At 45.1% G+C, this 17127-nt stretch overlaps 2 protein-coding genes across 2 annotated transcripts in view; one reads left to right on the plus strand and one right to left on the minus strand.

The window, feature by feature from the left end:
- LOC144587216 (uncharacterized) overlaps positions 1-11969 on the minus strand; it is a 30968-nt gene extending 18999 nt beyond the window's left edge. The window contains 4 exon segments of the mRNA XM_078387064.1: positions 1541-1582; positions 2884-3040; positions 9708-9799; positions 10786-11969. The gene's annotated coding sequence lies outside the window, so the exon portion shown is untranslated.
- Positions 1-17127, plus strand: part of LOC140703825 (uncharacterized) — a 412915-nt gene that overhangs the window by 106375 nt on the left and 289413 nt on the right. The window lies entirely within an intron of this gene.

The raw sequence follows: 17127 nt of genomic DNA on the forward strand, positions 1-17127 counted from the left end.
ACTTAGATTATCAATTCCTACAGGGATGTTCTAGACTTGACAGAAAGCAGATACAAAACATTTCAGCTTCACACTGATGTATAAGGACCAATTATTGATTGCTGAATGACTTTGCTTCCAGGCAGAAACAAACAGGAAATATTGTGGAAAATACCTGGATACACTTGTCTTGAGATTGCATAAAATAAACGTTTAGGTTTAACATTAGTCCTTGGCAGCAAAACTAACATTGAAATTGGTTGTAGGTTTTTCTGGCTGTTTGGCCATGCTCTTAAGGTTTTTCTTCCTAACGTTTTTTCAAAAGTTTCCCCGTGTGGTCTGTGACCCCTTTGATGTAGGACACAAATATTTTATTTGTGGGTGGTGGTTTTTCTTCTTCAGTTTGGTGGTTTTTTTCTCAGTTTCATGGATCTTGTGATTTCATTCTTGGAATAGCCATCTGCCTGTACAGCCCAATTCAGATGGTTGAGTTCGGTGCTGAGAAACTGAGCTTCATAGTTCCAATTTGCACGGTCCACCAGTGTTTGAATTATGCCTCTCTTTTTTTTGTCATGGGTGGTGGTTGGAGTTTTTGTGTAGGTACCGGTCTGTGTGGGTGGGTTTTCTGTAGACCTTGTGTCCCAATAGGAGGTCAGGTTTGCGTAGGACCATGACATCTAAGAATGGGAGTTGGCCCTCTATTTCTTTTTCCATGGTGAATTGTACATTTGGGTGGATGCTGTTGAGATGGTTCAGAAATTCTTCCAAATTTTCTTCACTGTGGTTTCAAAAACAGGCCCTGGCTTCAGCACCCTTCTGCACGCACAGTCTGGTTCCGATACGTGGATGACACCTTCGCAATTTGGAACCATGGTGAAGAAAAACTAAAGACTGCCCAGTGTGGTGTACTGGAGGGAAAGACAGACTAGGACTCTGGAGACCAGGGTTCAAATCCTGTTGGTTATGAAGGAGCGGAATTGATTAAACCACTTCTTACTACCTGGGAAACCCTATTGGGGTCACTAATTATAAGTCAATTTTGACTTTATGGCACATGATTAACTATTATGAAATTACATATGACTTGTCCTTCTACTCAAAAGTAGAAGCAGACATCCAGGAAATTCTTTTAAACAATGCAGTAACTCATCTGGGTTCGACAATTCTAGCTTGATCCTTGCCCAGCATGGCTGATTAGAGCCAAAAATTGGTTGGGTTCTGAATATTGTTAATTAATTGTTGAGGGAAACAAGCGTCGGACCCATCATCCTCTGTCCATTTTCCTAGCACCCAGCGTAGTGATTGGATCAGATTCTTACCATGAACACAAGACTGGGAGTCCTTTATATCGTTATGGGGAAGGAGACCTCTTGGAAGAGGACTCTGGCTCTTCACATTTCACCCAAAATTCCCAAGAGGAAAAGCCCTGCGCACTGAAGACGGTACAGGACCCACAACCACCACCGCCCACAATTGCATCAGAAGAGAGGTTCAAGCCCACCAGCAGCAAAGTTTGAAATCACTGACAGGAATTCACAGAGGAGAAAGAAACATGACAGACCTGGGTCACGCTTTGAGTCTGCAGGCCAGGGACTCCCATTATCTGCAATTACACAAAAATAGGGATATGAAAGATTCTCACACACAGAAAACTGGAAGATGAGGTTGTCAAAGATCTAGAACTTCCTTCCTACACACACTTCTTTTCTCTACTCGGGGACAAAATAATTTTTAAATTAATATGGAAGACCGAATCAGAGATGGGTTGAATCCCTGAAAAAAGCCACAAGAGCTGAGCAGGGCAGCGGAGGACAAGAACATTTTGGTGACGGCTCATTCAGACGGTCACCCTACACCAGAGGCCATTGGATGGCTTGTAATGTGGTGCTGAAGGAAACTCTTGAGAGTCCCCTGGACTGCAAGGAGATCAGAATGAGGGAAATCAACCCTGACGGCTCCCTGGTAGGACAAATCCTGAGGCGTGTTGTTTTTCTGCCTCTTGAGGAGAAATTTGGGAAGAGAAGCTCCATTTGGGTTTCCTGGTGTTGCTTCACAGAGGCTACCACCAGTTTCTGGAGAGCGATAAAAGGGCCCCCCTAATTAAATGGATTTCCATTCCCCTTTTAAATTTTTTTTTTTTTTTTTGCCCTCCTCTCTCCTGGATCCCCCATAGATGAGCAGCAGAAGGAAAATCTCCTGAACAATCCAAAAAGGTCAGTGTGTGTGTGTGTTTGTGTGTGTCTCTGGGAAGTTGCCTGCCTCAGCCCCCCTCCCTCCCAGCTGACCCCCACTTTCTTTGCCGAGGCCTCTTTCTGGCACCCCTCCTGCCAATCTCTCTCTCTCTGTCCCCCCCACCTTCCTCTTTCACCTCTTCCTCCTCCTCTTCCCCCCTCCAGGGCATTGGAGCCATAAAACCCTTTTTCCCATTTTTTTCAGAAGGGGGAGCCTGGACTTTGGGGGAACCCCGGATAGGAAGAGGAGGAGGAGAGCCAAGTTCCTTCCTCTCTTTCCTTTTTTTTTTACTGCCACCAATGCCTGCAAGATCCAGGAGAAAGTCTGTGGGGGATGTCTCCTCAGAGGAAAATCGAGGTTGAGCCTTCCCCTCCGTGCATGCCCCAAACACACACACAGATTTCCTTCCTAGGTGGGGATATGGGGGGGGATCTCCGACCTCCCACCTCCGCCCCTCCCAATATCCCCAACCAAGAGACTCAGAAGGAAAGATGTGCAATTCGGGTCAGTGCAATGGAGATTCAAAGGGAGGGGTGGACTTTACAATCCAGATGGAAAGAAGACCCCCTTTCCTCCGTGGGGGGTGGATTTTGCTTTTCCTTTTTTTGAACTCCCCCCCCCAATATTTTGCAACCACCACCACCCTCACACACACACACCCCAATGGCTCACCTCCTTGCAGGTTGTGAAGCTGGAAACTCCCGAGGAGACCCATTGCAAGCGCCTCCCTTGGAGACCATAGAGAGGAGAAGAGACCGACGCGCCGTCTCGCCGCTTCCGGTTCCTCTTTAGAGAAACGCTGAAAAGGGAGGAGCTCTAGGTTCCCCCTCTAAACCAAAAGAAATCATGAATGAAGGGACAGGGGAAGGGGAGGGACCTGCAGAAAGGAAAGGGGGCCTGGGGGGTGTTATAAGGAAGAGCTTCCCCCATCGTCTTGTCAGGGGGAGAGATTGACTTTTGGAGATGCTCCAAAGTGTGACACATCTCTATTCCCCTTCCTAGCTCTAGTTTCCCCCTCTGCCCTTCTTAAGAGTTGTGTGTGTGTACAACCTTTAAACACCAAGAGATGTGTTATTACGTGAGCCCTCCCGCATACACAGCCCATCCATCAAATTTTTATTGAATAAGTCTACGGACCATATCATCAGTCATTGACCCTGTACAATAACATTCTTGAATTTTATAAAATGTCAGAGAATTCGGCTTTTACACGAAAAAAGGAAACTGGATCACATGAATCTCATATACTGTATATATACCAGTTACTCAGAATTATATCAAGTCCTCCATCTAAAATAGATTGCTATTAATTCCATAAGGCCTCGATTTAAAATCCTTATAAAACTCTGCTGTATAATTTTAAAAAAGCACATTTTCATCCTCTTTCTAAGGGAGGCTGTCTTGATTGCATAGAGAGCAACCCTCTGTGTTATGAACATGCTGGATCCACAGAAGAAGCAGTTTGTTTTTCTCTCGTCATCCCATGTCCTCATCCTATTAAAGAGCGGGGCCAAGTAATGTTTTCTGATATTAGCATATAACTGACAGTGCAGCAAATAATGGGCAAAATCTTTTACTTTATCATTCCCATGGGGCAAAGTCTATTTTGTATAGGTATGCCCCCCAAAAATGACCCCTGTGCATCGTTGTATCCATTTGTTTAAAACGAAGCTGTGTAAAGGCCACACACAAGTCTCTTTTCATCATAAAGGACAAACATTTTTCTTTCTGAAATTGAGCTTTAACTCCAGCCAGATATTTCATAGATTTTACAGATGCTCAGGTCTTCCTGAGCTCTAATATCTAAAACCCTTTGTTTATAAACATTTTTCATATTACAATTTAGAGTATTTACAGCTTCAATCCCATAACCATAGTTTGTGAGTAATTTCAAAAAAAATATTGAGAACCAAGATTTTTAAGATGCCATAATCATTAGCTCATTGAGGGAGCCTAGAGTCATCATGCATTTGAGCTGACTTAGAGACTTAAACATGGGGAGAAAATGACATGAGAGAGTTCTGAGTAGTTATAACATAGTATATTAGATATGGCTATATACAGTGGTGCCCTGCATAGCGATGATAATCCGTTCCGAAAAAATCTTCGCTATACGGATTCGTCGCTATGCGGGACAAAAAAGCCCATAGGAATGCATTAAAACATGTTTAATGCGTTCCTATGGGCAAAAAACTCACCGTTCCATGAAAATCCTCCATGCGGCCACCATTTTTGCTGCCCAGTAAGCGAGGAAAGGGCGCGAAAACACTGCGGGCAGCCATTTTCTTTCTTTACCCAGCGGCCATTTTGTAACCGCCAAACAGCTGTTTAAAAAAGATCGTTATGCGATAATCAGTAAGCTAAATGCTTACTGATCATCGCAAAGCGATGTTTTCCCATCTAAAACATCGCAATGCGTTCGCTTTTGCGATCACAAAAAACACATCACTATGCGGATTCGTCATTAAACAAAGCGCTCGTTATGCGGGGTACCACTGTACAAGGCAATAAGCATTTGGCGTAATAACATTCAGAACAATAGTGACATAGAAGCAAAATGACCACTAGACTCACTGCTGAGTGGCAAAAGTCTGTTCTGTCTCTGTTATGTTTATACCCAGAACAACCAATCACATTTCACCATTACAGCTGGTCTTGCTTAACAATCAAGCATTACATCAGTCTGTTCCACCTGCATGCTGTTAGTCATTACATTGGCTTTTACTTTATATTCGTGACTCTGCACTTCATTACAATATTAGAATTTAACTCCCTGTTCACCAAAAGAACAAAATCCTGACATAAATATTCCCCCCTACAGGCCGGGACAGAAGAGGAAGGGTCCACAATCCCAATTCAGAAAAGGGAATTGGCAAGCTCAGAGAGCATGTCCTTGAATTTTAAAAACAGATTTGATTCGTGGCATTGCCTTATAGTTGAAATCTAGGGTTTCACAGAAAAGAATCTTGAGGTGTCTTGCTGTTCTGCCTCTAGAGGAGAAATTAGGGAAGAGAAGCTCCATTTGGGTTTCTTGGTGTTGCTTCACAGAGGCTGCCCCCAGTTTCTGGGGAGTGATTAAAAGGGCTCTCTAATTAAGTGGATTTCCATTCCCCTCTTAATTTTTCTCCAAAGCACATCTGGTTCCTCTTCCAGCTCCTCTGTCATCTTCCTTTCTCCGGGCACTCAGTACTGAAGCCGCATTGATAAGTAATTTTTCTGCTTATTCAAAAATAAACTTTTGATTCCTGACTCCAAGCAGAGCACAGCTGATGAAGAAACCTCAAGGCAGACCCAGGGAACTCGCAACCAGAGCTCGTAAACAGGAGGGGAAATAGGAATTTGCTACAGGAGCTCAACTAGATGAGGCCAAGGGAGAGGCCTGTAACATATTTTTTGTTGCTGTTCCTTTGGGTATACGTACAACTACATTTAAACTAGCAGTACAAGAGGGACAGTTATCCTAAACAAACAGTTGAAAATAAAAAAGCTAGAAGGGATTATGGAGGGTGGAAACAACTCAGTTGTGGTTACCTGCAAAGTTTGTGCTATGTTCGTTTTTGTTCCTGAGTGTAAAATGCTGTATACATGTAACAACTTTAAACTGGTGGCACTGTTAGAAGAGAAAGTCAGAGACCTGGAGCAACGACTAGCCACACTCAAGGCTGTCAAGATCTTTGTAATGGATCAGGTCACTATACTGTACATTAAAGTCTTGAACGTATGAAGTGTACTCATGTAAGCAAAATATGTAAGAAAAACTGAATGTAAAGAATTAGCATACACCTGTTGCTGGTTAATAGGCAGAGTCAGAGGCTTGAGTTGCCTTGGGCAGGTGTTGCTGGTTACAGATCAGAAAACGGTCATTGTGCAAGCGCCTAGAAAACATGCAGTACAGTGGGGTCTCGACTTATGAACTTATCCGTTTTGGAAGGCAGTTTGTAAGTTGAAAAGTTCTTAGGTCAAATCTGCATTTCCCATAGAAATGCATTGAAAATCATTTAATCTGTATCTGCTCTTTTCTGTCCATAGAAACTAATGGGAAGCTGCTATTCCACCTTCTGCCACTAGAGGGGAATATTTTTTCTTTCTTCCCTTAGGTTCAGGAAACGAGGAGGAAGACAGGGAACTGTTTGCAAAGCACTTTTTTTTTTCAACGAAGCCAATTTAAAATCATGTTTTAAAGCATGTTGTGCTCATTTTTTCAGCACAAAGACACACAGGCAGGCTTTTTAGGTGCTGAGCAAGCCTCCCCAAGCCTCTTCAGAGCCAGCCCATCAGCTGATAGGCGGGAAGAGGAGGGTGCAGGAGGGGGGGAGCACAAAATGGCTGCCAGGCTCCCTTCTGGTGTGGGCTTTTAGCTGTTTCCTGCTCTTTTTGCTGCTGTTTGGTTGCTACCAAGGCCTGGTAAATGACTTTCTTTTATTTATTTTTAAGTTTCTGACCCTTTTTCCCCCTCCAGAAGCCTCTAAGGGGAGGGAGGGGGAACTTTTTTTCCTGTACGTAACTCGAGGGAAGTTTGTATGTCGAGTCCTTATTTCCCCTATAGGGTGGGTTCGTAAGTTGAATTGTTCGTAAGTAGGGTCGTTCGTAAGTTGAGACCCCACTGTAATAACTAGAAGCCAATACTGATTTGTCAAGAACAAATCCTGTCAAACTAATTTGATCTTGTTTTTTGATCAGGTCACCTCCCTGATAGACAGAGGGAATGCTGTAGACTTACTATATCTTGACTTCAGCAAAGATTTTGTCAAAAGTGCCCCATTATCTCTTAATTAGCAAGCTAACTAGGTGTGGGCTGGATAGATCGAGTGCAATGTGGATACACAGCTAGCTAGCAAATTATACTCAGAGAGTGATGATTAATGGGTTCTTCTCTAATTAAACGGCTTGGGCCCTGGATACCTGAAGGACCGCCTCCTTCCATATGAGCTTACCCGGCAGTTAAGATCTAGCCAGGGGGCCCTTTGGAAAGAGCTGTCCCTCAAGGAGGTAAGAGGGATGGCTTGTAGACAAAGGGCCTTTTCGGTAGATGCCCCCAGACTATGGAATGCCCTCCCAACTGAGATTCATCTGGAGCCGACGCTGATGACATTTCGGCGCCAGGTCAAAACCTTCCTTTTCCAGAAGGCTTTTAATTGAAATAATATCAGCCGTGGGTCCTGATGACAATTTTTAGACTATTTATTTTAATTGTATTTTAATGGTTTTATCTTTTTATTGCATTTTAATTATTGTAAGCTGCCCAGAGACCTTTGGGTAGAGTGAGTGGCATATAAGTTAAACAAACAAACAAACAAACTGGGAGGAGGTAACAAGTGGGGTGCCCCAAGGCTGAGGCCTGGGCCCGATGTTCTAAAATATTTTTATTAATGACTTGGATCAGGGAGTGCAGGGAATGCTGGTCAAATTTGTAGATGATACTAAATTTGGCTCAATAGCTAATATCCTAGAACAGAGGTCGTCAAGCCTTGGACAGATCTCCCGCCCCCCTCCGCATGCACTCCCCTCCCATGAAGCTGCTTTGCACACAACTGCTTCTTGGGAGGAAAGCGATGACAAACCTTGACAGCATCATAAAAAGCAGAGACATTACCTTGCCGACAAAGGTCTGCACAGTGAAAGCTATGGTTTTTCCAGTAGCGATGTACAAAAGTGAGAGCAGGACCATAAAGAAGGCTGACCGCCAAAGAATTTATGCTTTTCAATTGTGGTGCTAGAGGAACCTCTTGAGAGTCCCCTGGACTGCAAGGAGAACAAACCTATCCAATCTAGAGGAAACCAACACTGAGTGCTCATGGGAAGGACAGATCCTGAAACTGAGGCTCCAATACTTTGGCCATCTCATGAGAAGAGAAGACTCCTTGGAAAAGACCCTGATGTTGGGAAAATATGAAGGCAAGAGGAGAAGGGGACGACAGAGGAGGAGATGGACGGACGGTGTCATCGAAGCGACCCACATGAATTTGACTCAACTCTGGGAGGCAGTGGAAGACAGGAGGGCCTGGCGTGCTCTGGTCCATAGGGCCACGAAGAGTCAGACATGATTTTATGACTAAAGAACAAAATATCCATGAAATTCGAGGGGAGCCTAGGCTAGTCACAGCCACACCTGAAGCCCTCCCACTGTGCTCTAGTAAAGACAAGAGAGTCCGATTTATGTGTGTCTCCCAGAAAACATGACGTTCTCACAAACTCCGTTTTAGGTTCTCTGGTCCTTTAGCTATGGTAACAGGGAGAGGCCTCAACCCCTCCCAATATTTCGTATCTCCTGCTTCCCAGGCTGGAGTCTTCTCCTGCTGAGCTGGATTCAGAGGAGAAAAGAAAAACACTCTGTACGTGTCCAGAGAAGCAGTGCGGTGGACTTCCAAGGGCTAGTTCACAGAATCTTCAAAGCCCCATTTGGCCCCGAAAATTCCTGGGGTATGTGTTTGTGCAAATCCTCCTGAATCCCCTCTTTTGACATATCACCTTACATTGGTGCTTCTGGAGCTTGCTTTGACAAACCTCCACAGGTAACCTCCTTCCCCAAAAGGTCTCAGGAACTGGCTGGGGCACCCAAGCACATCAGAAAGCACCTCACCCTTGGCCCTTATGCTGCTCAGCAGGCGATGGACGACTCCTGCCTAGGAGGGTTTAGGGCAGCCCATGAGACACAGAGCCTGGCGTTCCAGAAAAGCTGTGGAGTCCTTCATGCAGGCCTGAAGTCGACTCCTAACACACATGGAGGATGACCTAGCAGGGGTTTCACCCACTGACATGCCGAGGCAGCCGCTAAGAATGAAAGACTCAAAGCATCTCCTTCAAAGTTACACTCACTGTTTGGCTCCCCTCCTGTTGCTCCCCAATTAAAAGAAATAAAGAAAAAAGAAAACTGTGATTTTTAGAAACTTTGTGAATTGTGAGGGAACAGAAGAGAATGACAGAAAAAACTACCGAGCTATGGACGAGCTATCAGGAAATGTCTGGCCCCCAGTCACACGGACAACAGGATTCACTGAGAGTCACTTCATCGGCTACAAATTAAGGATGACAGAACGAACATGAAGCTAAGAAAATGTGGGTTCTTCACCAAGTGGTTTGAGAGTGTGAAGAAGAACAGAAAAAAATAACACCTATCTCAGTCTGTGTCTATGCGCCCCAAAACGTGTCAAGGAAGATATATTGATTGATCGATTAGCTTTCTATTCCATACCATCGAGCGGTCTGCTAGAACTCTGAGAAGTTTCCAACCAAAAATAAACATACAGAAAACAACCACTACCCGCATTAAGTGACACACAAACACCACAAGATGGGGCCATGGACAAAGGAATGAATGTAAAGAATGAGTGAATCATAAAATATACCACTTAAAAAAGGATTCACCGAAGAAAGACTTGGCCATAGTTCCCTCAAGGCTGCTGACGTTGCCTGTAAAGATCTAATCTTCAAACGTATGGCATCCTATTAACTGGATGGTGGTGCTTCCAATCCAAAGGGGGGGGGAGAGATCTCACCTGCCTTGCAAATGTGGGAGAGACGTGGAGTTTGATTCTTCGCTTTCAGTCCTGAGAAACACCCTTGGAGATCAGCTCAGTCTCGCCTCCACCTTTGGAGAAAAGAAAAAGGATGCATCTGGAAGCTTCTTCCATAAAAAGGGATTGAGACACTTTTTCTTCCCGACTTGGTCCTTTTGACATCTTCTAGGGCAGTGGTGTCGAACTGTGGCCCTCCAGATGTTCTTGGACTTCAACTCCCAGAAGCCTTCACCACCACCTCTGCTGGCCAGGATTTCTGGGAGTTGAAGGCCAAGAACATCTCGAGGGCCACAGTTCGACACCACTGTTCTAGGGCTTTGGAGACCTGAGTCCAGGTCTCTGCTCAGCCCCAGAAACTGCAGGTGTGACTCCACGGAGAGTCAGCATTTGCACCTGAAGTCTTAAGGGCTCAATCACCAATTCCTCTTACTACCCACACCCCACCTCTCCTTTCTGGCACCCCTCTTGCCTCCCTCTCTCTCCGCTTCCCCTTATACTTTTCCTCCTGCCAAGCCACCCCCTTTCACACCCAGGGCACTGCAGCCTTAAAAACCCCTTTTTCGCCTTTTTGCAGAAGGGAGCGTGTGGACTTTGGGGCATCCACGTGAAGGGGGGGAGGAGAGCCAATTTCAATCCTCTCCTTCCTTTTTTTATTTGACCGCCACCGATGCCTGCAGAATTCAGGAGAATGCCTTGGGGGGGGGGGTTCTCCACAGATGAAAACAGAGGTTGAGCCCCCACCATGCACACACCAAACACACACACACACACAATGCCTTGCTGGAAGGGGACATGGGGTGGGGTGTCCATGCTTCCGGGGGAGGGGGGGAATCCCCGACCTCCCACCTCTGCCGCCCCCTGAATATCCCCAACTACGAAGGAAAGATGTGCTATTCGGGTCCGTGCAATGGAGAACAAAAGAGATGGGGGGGCGTGGATTTGCAATCCGGAAGGCAGGGAGAAGACCCCTCTCGCCTCCCTGAGGGTGGGGGTTGCCTTCCCTCTTTTTTTGAACTCCCCTCCCCAATATTATCCGCCCCTCCCCCACATGGCTCACCTCCTTGCAGGTCCTCAGGCGGGAAAGTCCCCAGGACGCCTCTTTGCAAGCCCCTTCCCTGGAGACCATAGAGAGGCGGGAAGAGAGTAGACGCGCCCTCTCACCGCTTCCGGTTCCTGTCTAGAGAAACGCCAAAAAGGGAGGAGCTCCTCTACCTCCTTCATAGCTCTAGGTTCTCCCTCTAAACCAAAGGAAATCATCAATGAAGGGACGGGGAAGGGGAGGGGAGGGACCTGCAGAAAGAAAACGGGGGGGGGGGAGCGTCTGGGAGGGCATTATAATGAAGAGCCTTCCCTTCCCTGATCTTCTTGGCAGGGAGAGATTTACTCTTGGAGACGCTCCGAGGAGAGGCGCTCCTCTACTCTCTTCGTAGCTCTAGGTTCCCCCTTTCTCTTCATGCAAATACAAAGGAAATCTAAGAGGGAGGGGAACTTCTAAGGAAAACTGGGGCCGAAAGACAGGAATTCCCCCATCATCATCATCTTCTGTCGCCTGCTCTCAGCCTTCTCTCTGCCCCCTCCCCCGGAATTAAAGAAGTCTCGCCTGCAAATTTTTTTATTTTTTATTTATTTATTTTATTTGTTTATTTATTTATTTATTTATTTATTTATTTTGGAGATGGAAGGCTCTCTTCATCCCCTCTCACCTAGCATTGATCCTGTTAATGCAGACGGAGGTTTGGGGTTGGCATAAAGCCCCTCCTCTGTCAAGATTTGGGGTCTGGGAAACGGTTCCAATTCAAGTTGACCGCAAAGAGATATATAATATCTAGAATATCTCTAGGACTCCCAGATGTGACTGCAGGTGACACACAAACCTAACCTTCAGTTCTCCCTTCTGTGGAGGGCATGATGTAGAGCAGTACGACAGCAGAACCAGTGACCTCAGGAGTTGGCGAGTGTACCAACACTAGAGGCATTGCCAAAAAATTAGATCATCATCTGGCACACATGATTTGACTATATTCCTACACTGAGCAGCGGGTTGGACTTGATGGCCTTGTAAGCCCCTTCCAAATTCACTTTTCTATCATTCTATGTACAGTAATTTATTGGCTTGAAGCCAGGGACTCTCAGTGCATGATGAGATTCCAAATTTTGAAGCCGCTCACCCAGATTGTCAACCCTATCTCCAAGGTGATCACCTTTAAATCTAAGAGTAAAACAGGACAGGATTTGCCAACCTGCACACTTCCCGCCCCCGCCCCCCAAAAATCCCAGAGTTTGTTGATTTTGGTTCACCCTCTCAGAAGCCTAATTCGGCTATATTAGAAAGCCTGTGCTCTAGTTTCGATAAAGGAATTGATACTTTTAGAAAATGACATACTAGTAAAACTAGAAGGCCAAGCCTTCCTATGGTATCAAAACGCAAAGGACAATAAACAATTTAAGTGCTTTGAACTGGGTCTGGAAGAAAATGACCAAAATGTTTCTGAATGGATCTCACCCATAAAAACATTCACACAACCAACATAAATGGAAAGGAAGAAACTCTTGAGATATAAGGATTTGTTAAAAGGAAAGAATTAGAAGAACAAGGTATAATACTTGATTGGTGGACAAAACTGCAAATAGATTCAAGATACAGTGGTGCCCCGCTTGACAACGATAATCCATTCCAGCAAAATCGCTGTAAAATGAAATTGTCATCAAGCAAAAGTAAAAAACCCATTGGAGTGCATTAAAAACCGGTTGATGTGTTCTAACGGGCAAAATATATCATCGTCCAGTGAAGATCCTCCATAGGGGAAGCCATTTTGCATCGCTGCCTTCCGGAAATAGGTCCGGAAAACAGCGGGCGGCCATTTTGAAAACCCAACTATCAGCTGTTTTTGATTGTCGTGAAGCGAAAAATCGGTTCCCGAAGCAGGAAACCGATTAATGTTAAGCGAAAAAAAAAAACATAGACACATCATTTTGCGATCACTATAGCGATCGCAAAAAACTCATCGTCAAGCAATTATGGTACATTATCTAACGAAGTAATTGTCAAGCGGGGCACCACTGTATACAAGAAACAAAACAACAAGGAACAAATGCCATTACATAGGGTAGTAATGAATGTAAAGGAAAATGTATTATCTACTAGAATCAAAAATGCAAGATGAAATAGTTAAAGAATGTATGATAAAATAGGCCCAAAACATGGGCCACAAGAGTAACTTAAAGTCATGGCCACAAACATGGGAAGACAATATTAATTTAACAAAAGCAATTAATTATAAAGAAAAGATGTATAAGATATTCTATAGATGGTATATGACACCTGTAAAATTATCAAAAATATATCAAAGTACCTCTAACAAATGTTGAAAAGTAAAAGAAAGTAGTTTTGTGGTGGAGTTGTAGGGAAATTAAACGCTTTTGGAAACTAGTCCAGGAGTGTTTACCAAAAAAAATGTTATCCTCTATAATTCCATATTGAACTGTTTTTTGTTGAATATAATACCAGATTTGATAGAAAAAAAGAACAAATATTTGATCATACACGGATCTCCCATTCATTCTTGAAGCTGATGCCTCCAGTAGTGCCACTGGAGCAGTATTTTCCCATTACCAGAGGTCCCATCGCCTTCTCCACCCTTGTGCGTACTACTCCCGACGCCTGACCCCAGCTGAGTTTAATTACACTGTCTGAGACTGGGAATTGTTGGCCATCACATCTGCCCTAGAGGAATGGCGATACCTCCTGGACAGAGCCAAACACTCGGTGCAGCTGCTCACGGATCACAGGAATCTGGAGCACTTCGAGCTATGAAGTGTCTGCAATCGTGTCATGCTCGGTGGGGACAGCTCTTCTTCAGATTTGACCTCCAGATTACTTAACATCCTGGGTCACAGAATGGAAAGGGTGACACCCTTTCATGCCGAGATGACCATGAAGGAGACTCTCCTGAGCCTACACCCACGTTTCTGCCCCGTAGCTTCCTATGAGGATCAGTGACACAGGCCTTCCTGCAACAAGTTGGGCAGTCCCTGGTTGACTGACCCTTATGCCCAGTCACTTGCACCCAACACGGGACCCTTGCCTGTCGACTTTTCTTGGAGAGAGATGGCTGTCTGTTTTTCGGCACCAGCCTCTATTTTCTGGAAGGGGACCTCTGGCTTTAAGTACTGCAGCAATGCGACAATGCTTGCACTGCAAATCATTGGGGATTTGCTAAGATCACACGTTTGGTGGCTCTGGCATACTGGTGGCTGACACGGTGATCAGACATACATACATATGTACGGTCCTGTGATGTCTGCGCCCGAACTAAGGTAACTTGCCAGCACCCCCAAGGGTTGCTGCAGCCTCTGCTTATGAAGATGACACATTTCACGCCTATCCCCAGGCTGCCCAGTGCAACCCAGAGTGCTCAGCTTGTTCTCACGCGTATTTTTCAGCTCAATGGCCTCCCTGATTCCATTGTCACTGATCGAGGTGCCCAGTTTACCACCCGATTCTGGAATGCTTTCCTTAAACTTCTTGGTGTGGAAAGGCAGTTGTTTTTGGCACATCATCCAAAAACAGATGGGCAGATGGAGTGAGTGAATCAGGTCCTCGAGCAGTATCTCCATTGCTTCTTGAATTTCCACGGAGTTCGCTTACAACAATGCGGACCACTCCTCTACAAGAATAAGCCTCCCTGGTGCCTGTAGCAGCTGATCTCCTTAGCTCCTACACACCACGCAGGTGGAACTCCAGCAGCACTTGGACCAAGCCAAGGCCACTTATAAAGTACAGGCAGAACGCCAACATCGGGAAGTGCCCCAATTCTGCGTTGGGGACAGCGTTTGAATATCCATGAAATATTGCTGTTCTCCGCACCTGTCTGCTGAGTTAGATTATAAATTTCAAAGGCCTTTATATGTCACCTGACGGATCAACCCAGTCGCTTATGAGATGGCTCTTCCAGCACACCTCCGAATCCACCCTGTGTTCCATGTGTCCCTGCTGAAACCATTTATGGCCGATCCATTCCCTGGACGTCAGACTCCATCGCCACCACCTGTGGAGGTTCAGGACCATGATTAATTTGAGGTTGCCAGAATTTTGGATTCCAAACACATTTGAGGGACACTGCATTATCTGGTGGACTGGAAAGGTTATGACCCTGAAGAGCATTCTTGGGAACCAGCAGAGAACATCCATGCACCTGCCAAGCTGCGGGCCTTCCATTGGCAGCACCCAGATATACCTCAGCTGTAATTAGGGGTGAGGACACCCCTTTCCTTTTTTTTAAAGGGGGCACTGTCAGGACTGGGGCCTTGCCAGAACCCGTCAACCTTTGTGCAGGAAGGATCGGCCCCATCTCTCTGGGGGGAACTGCTCTAAGGATTGCAGGACTGGGCCCTTTCCCTGCAGCTGTTCCCCAGCTCCTCAAGAGTGCCACCTGGGGAGGCTGAGGACTGGGATATATAAAAACAGCCCTTCCCCACAAACCTTTGCCTCAGCAATAAAGGTCTCTGGTGGTACTCCTGCCTTCCTGCTCCTGCCATACCTTTCTTGCATCCCTAGACCCTGCTGCCTTGATATGGTTCTTCCTGGCTTTGACCCCTGGACTGTCTGACCACAATTTGCATCATCCTTCTACCCAGCTGCTAGTTGGACTGAAAACCCCAGCTGTTTCATCTCTGCTTGGGCTGTGGGGTTGGCTCTATGTTGTTCATCTGGTCTTGCTCTGGACTAGGGCCTGGGGCCTTGTCTATCGAACCCTGACAGAGACATTGTAAACATACTTTCCATTCTGTGGGAATTTGACTCTCACTTGTCTTTCTTCAAATTGCCATTTAACATGCCCTTGTTTTCCAAATTTATGACATTTTAAAAAATTAATTACTTGTCTCTGCTTTCCCTCTCATTTTGTATCTAAGACTTCCATTGTTCTGGTGGCCACTTTTTTCCTTTATAAGCTTTAGCTGTGTCTGCTGATCCTTTGTTTTGAAATCTTTTTCACCTAAAACTGTTCTGAGCCTATTAAATTTTTTTAACTGAACCATAGTTTCCACATTCTATTCAGAAAATAACATGCCATTTGAGCATTCAATCTGTGTTTCAATCAATCATGATTCTGGGCTTCCTTCATTCTCATCCCCCCATAAATTTCTGCTAAACCACCACAACTTTGAGACCTAATATATGATATTCAGTCCTCATTTGAAATGTTCAAATCCAAAAAAGTTTTCTCTTATATTCCCTCTTTACTCCAGAATCTCACCCTTCCCCTGATTCATGGAAGCATGTCAAACTATGAAATTAGGAGATGCCTAGAGAGCAGATTCAGGGAAGATGTCTCAGATCATAACCTGAAGTAAAGAAACTGATTGGCCCAATGCCAAGAAAATTCACAGAAAAATGCATTAAAGAGTTAACAGTGGGATGGTCAATTAACTATCATAAAGCTAAAAAAACCGTAGCATAACACTATCGGGTAGATCATGTTTTCACTGATTTTGGTCAGCAAAAATTGCCTCAAGTTGGTGGTTTCACCTGTGAAGGTATCACAGGGTTTTTAAGATCTGAAATTGATGTCATCTAATGTGATCTAGAGCAGTGGTCCTCAACCTTGGGCCTCCAGATGTTCTTGGACTTTAGCTCCCAGAAATCCTGGCTGGCAGAGGTGGTGGTGAAGGCTTCTGGGAGTTGTAGTCTGGAGGCCGAAGGTTGGGGACCATTGATCTAGAGGACTCTGGCATGACTGTAGATTGGACTTGGATCCTCAGTGCACCATCTTTTCTTACCCATAGATCAGTTTCAGTCTGTGACATTGGAAGATGCCACCAGAATGCTAGTGTGCTGCAAACCCACTACAGCCTTGAGTTGTGAACGTAATTCATTCTGGGATGATGGTTGTAAATCAAGCTGGTTGTAACTCAAAGCACGATTTCCCATAGGAATCCACTGAAATGTGATTACCGTATTTTTCGCTCCATAAGACGCACCTTTCCATAAGAAGCACCAATTTTTTAGGAGAAGAAAACAGGAAAATATAATCTGTTTTCTTCGCTCCATAAGACGCACAGACTTTCCACTCCCCTGTTTTGTGGGAAAAAAGTGTGTCTTATGGTGCGAAAAATACGGTAATTGGTTCCGGCCCTTTTTAAAGGTTAAAAAAGGGCAGGAAAGGAGGGAGGGGGAACAATCAGGAAAAGAGGAAAGTAAGGTCATCACTGGGGTACACAGATGCCTTGGACAAAGATTTGAGCTTTTGGGCACAAAAAGAGAGGCAGTCTCCCTGTTTTAAAAAAGAAAGTCAAAAAACAAAAATAAAAGCAGTACCAGGTAGTCAGAAGCCTCTCTCAGAATGGACACTCTCTAACGGCTGTGGCGAAGGAGCTAGAAGCAGCCTCTTCGCCGACC

Source organism: Pogona vitticeps, chromosome 2 (genome assembly GCF_051106095.1).
Source record: "Pogona vitticeps strain Pit_001003342236 chromosome 2, PviZW2.1, whole genome shotgun sequence".
Lineage (NCBI taxonomy): Eukaryota > Metazoa > Chordata > Lepidosauria > Squamata > Agamidae > Pogona > Pogona vitticeps.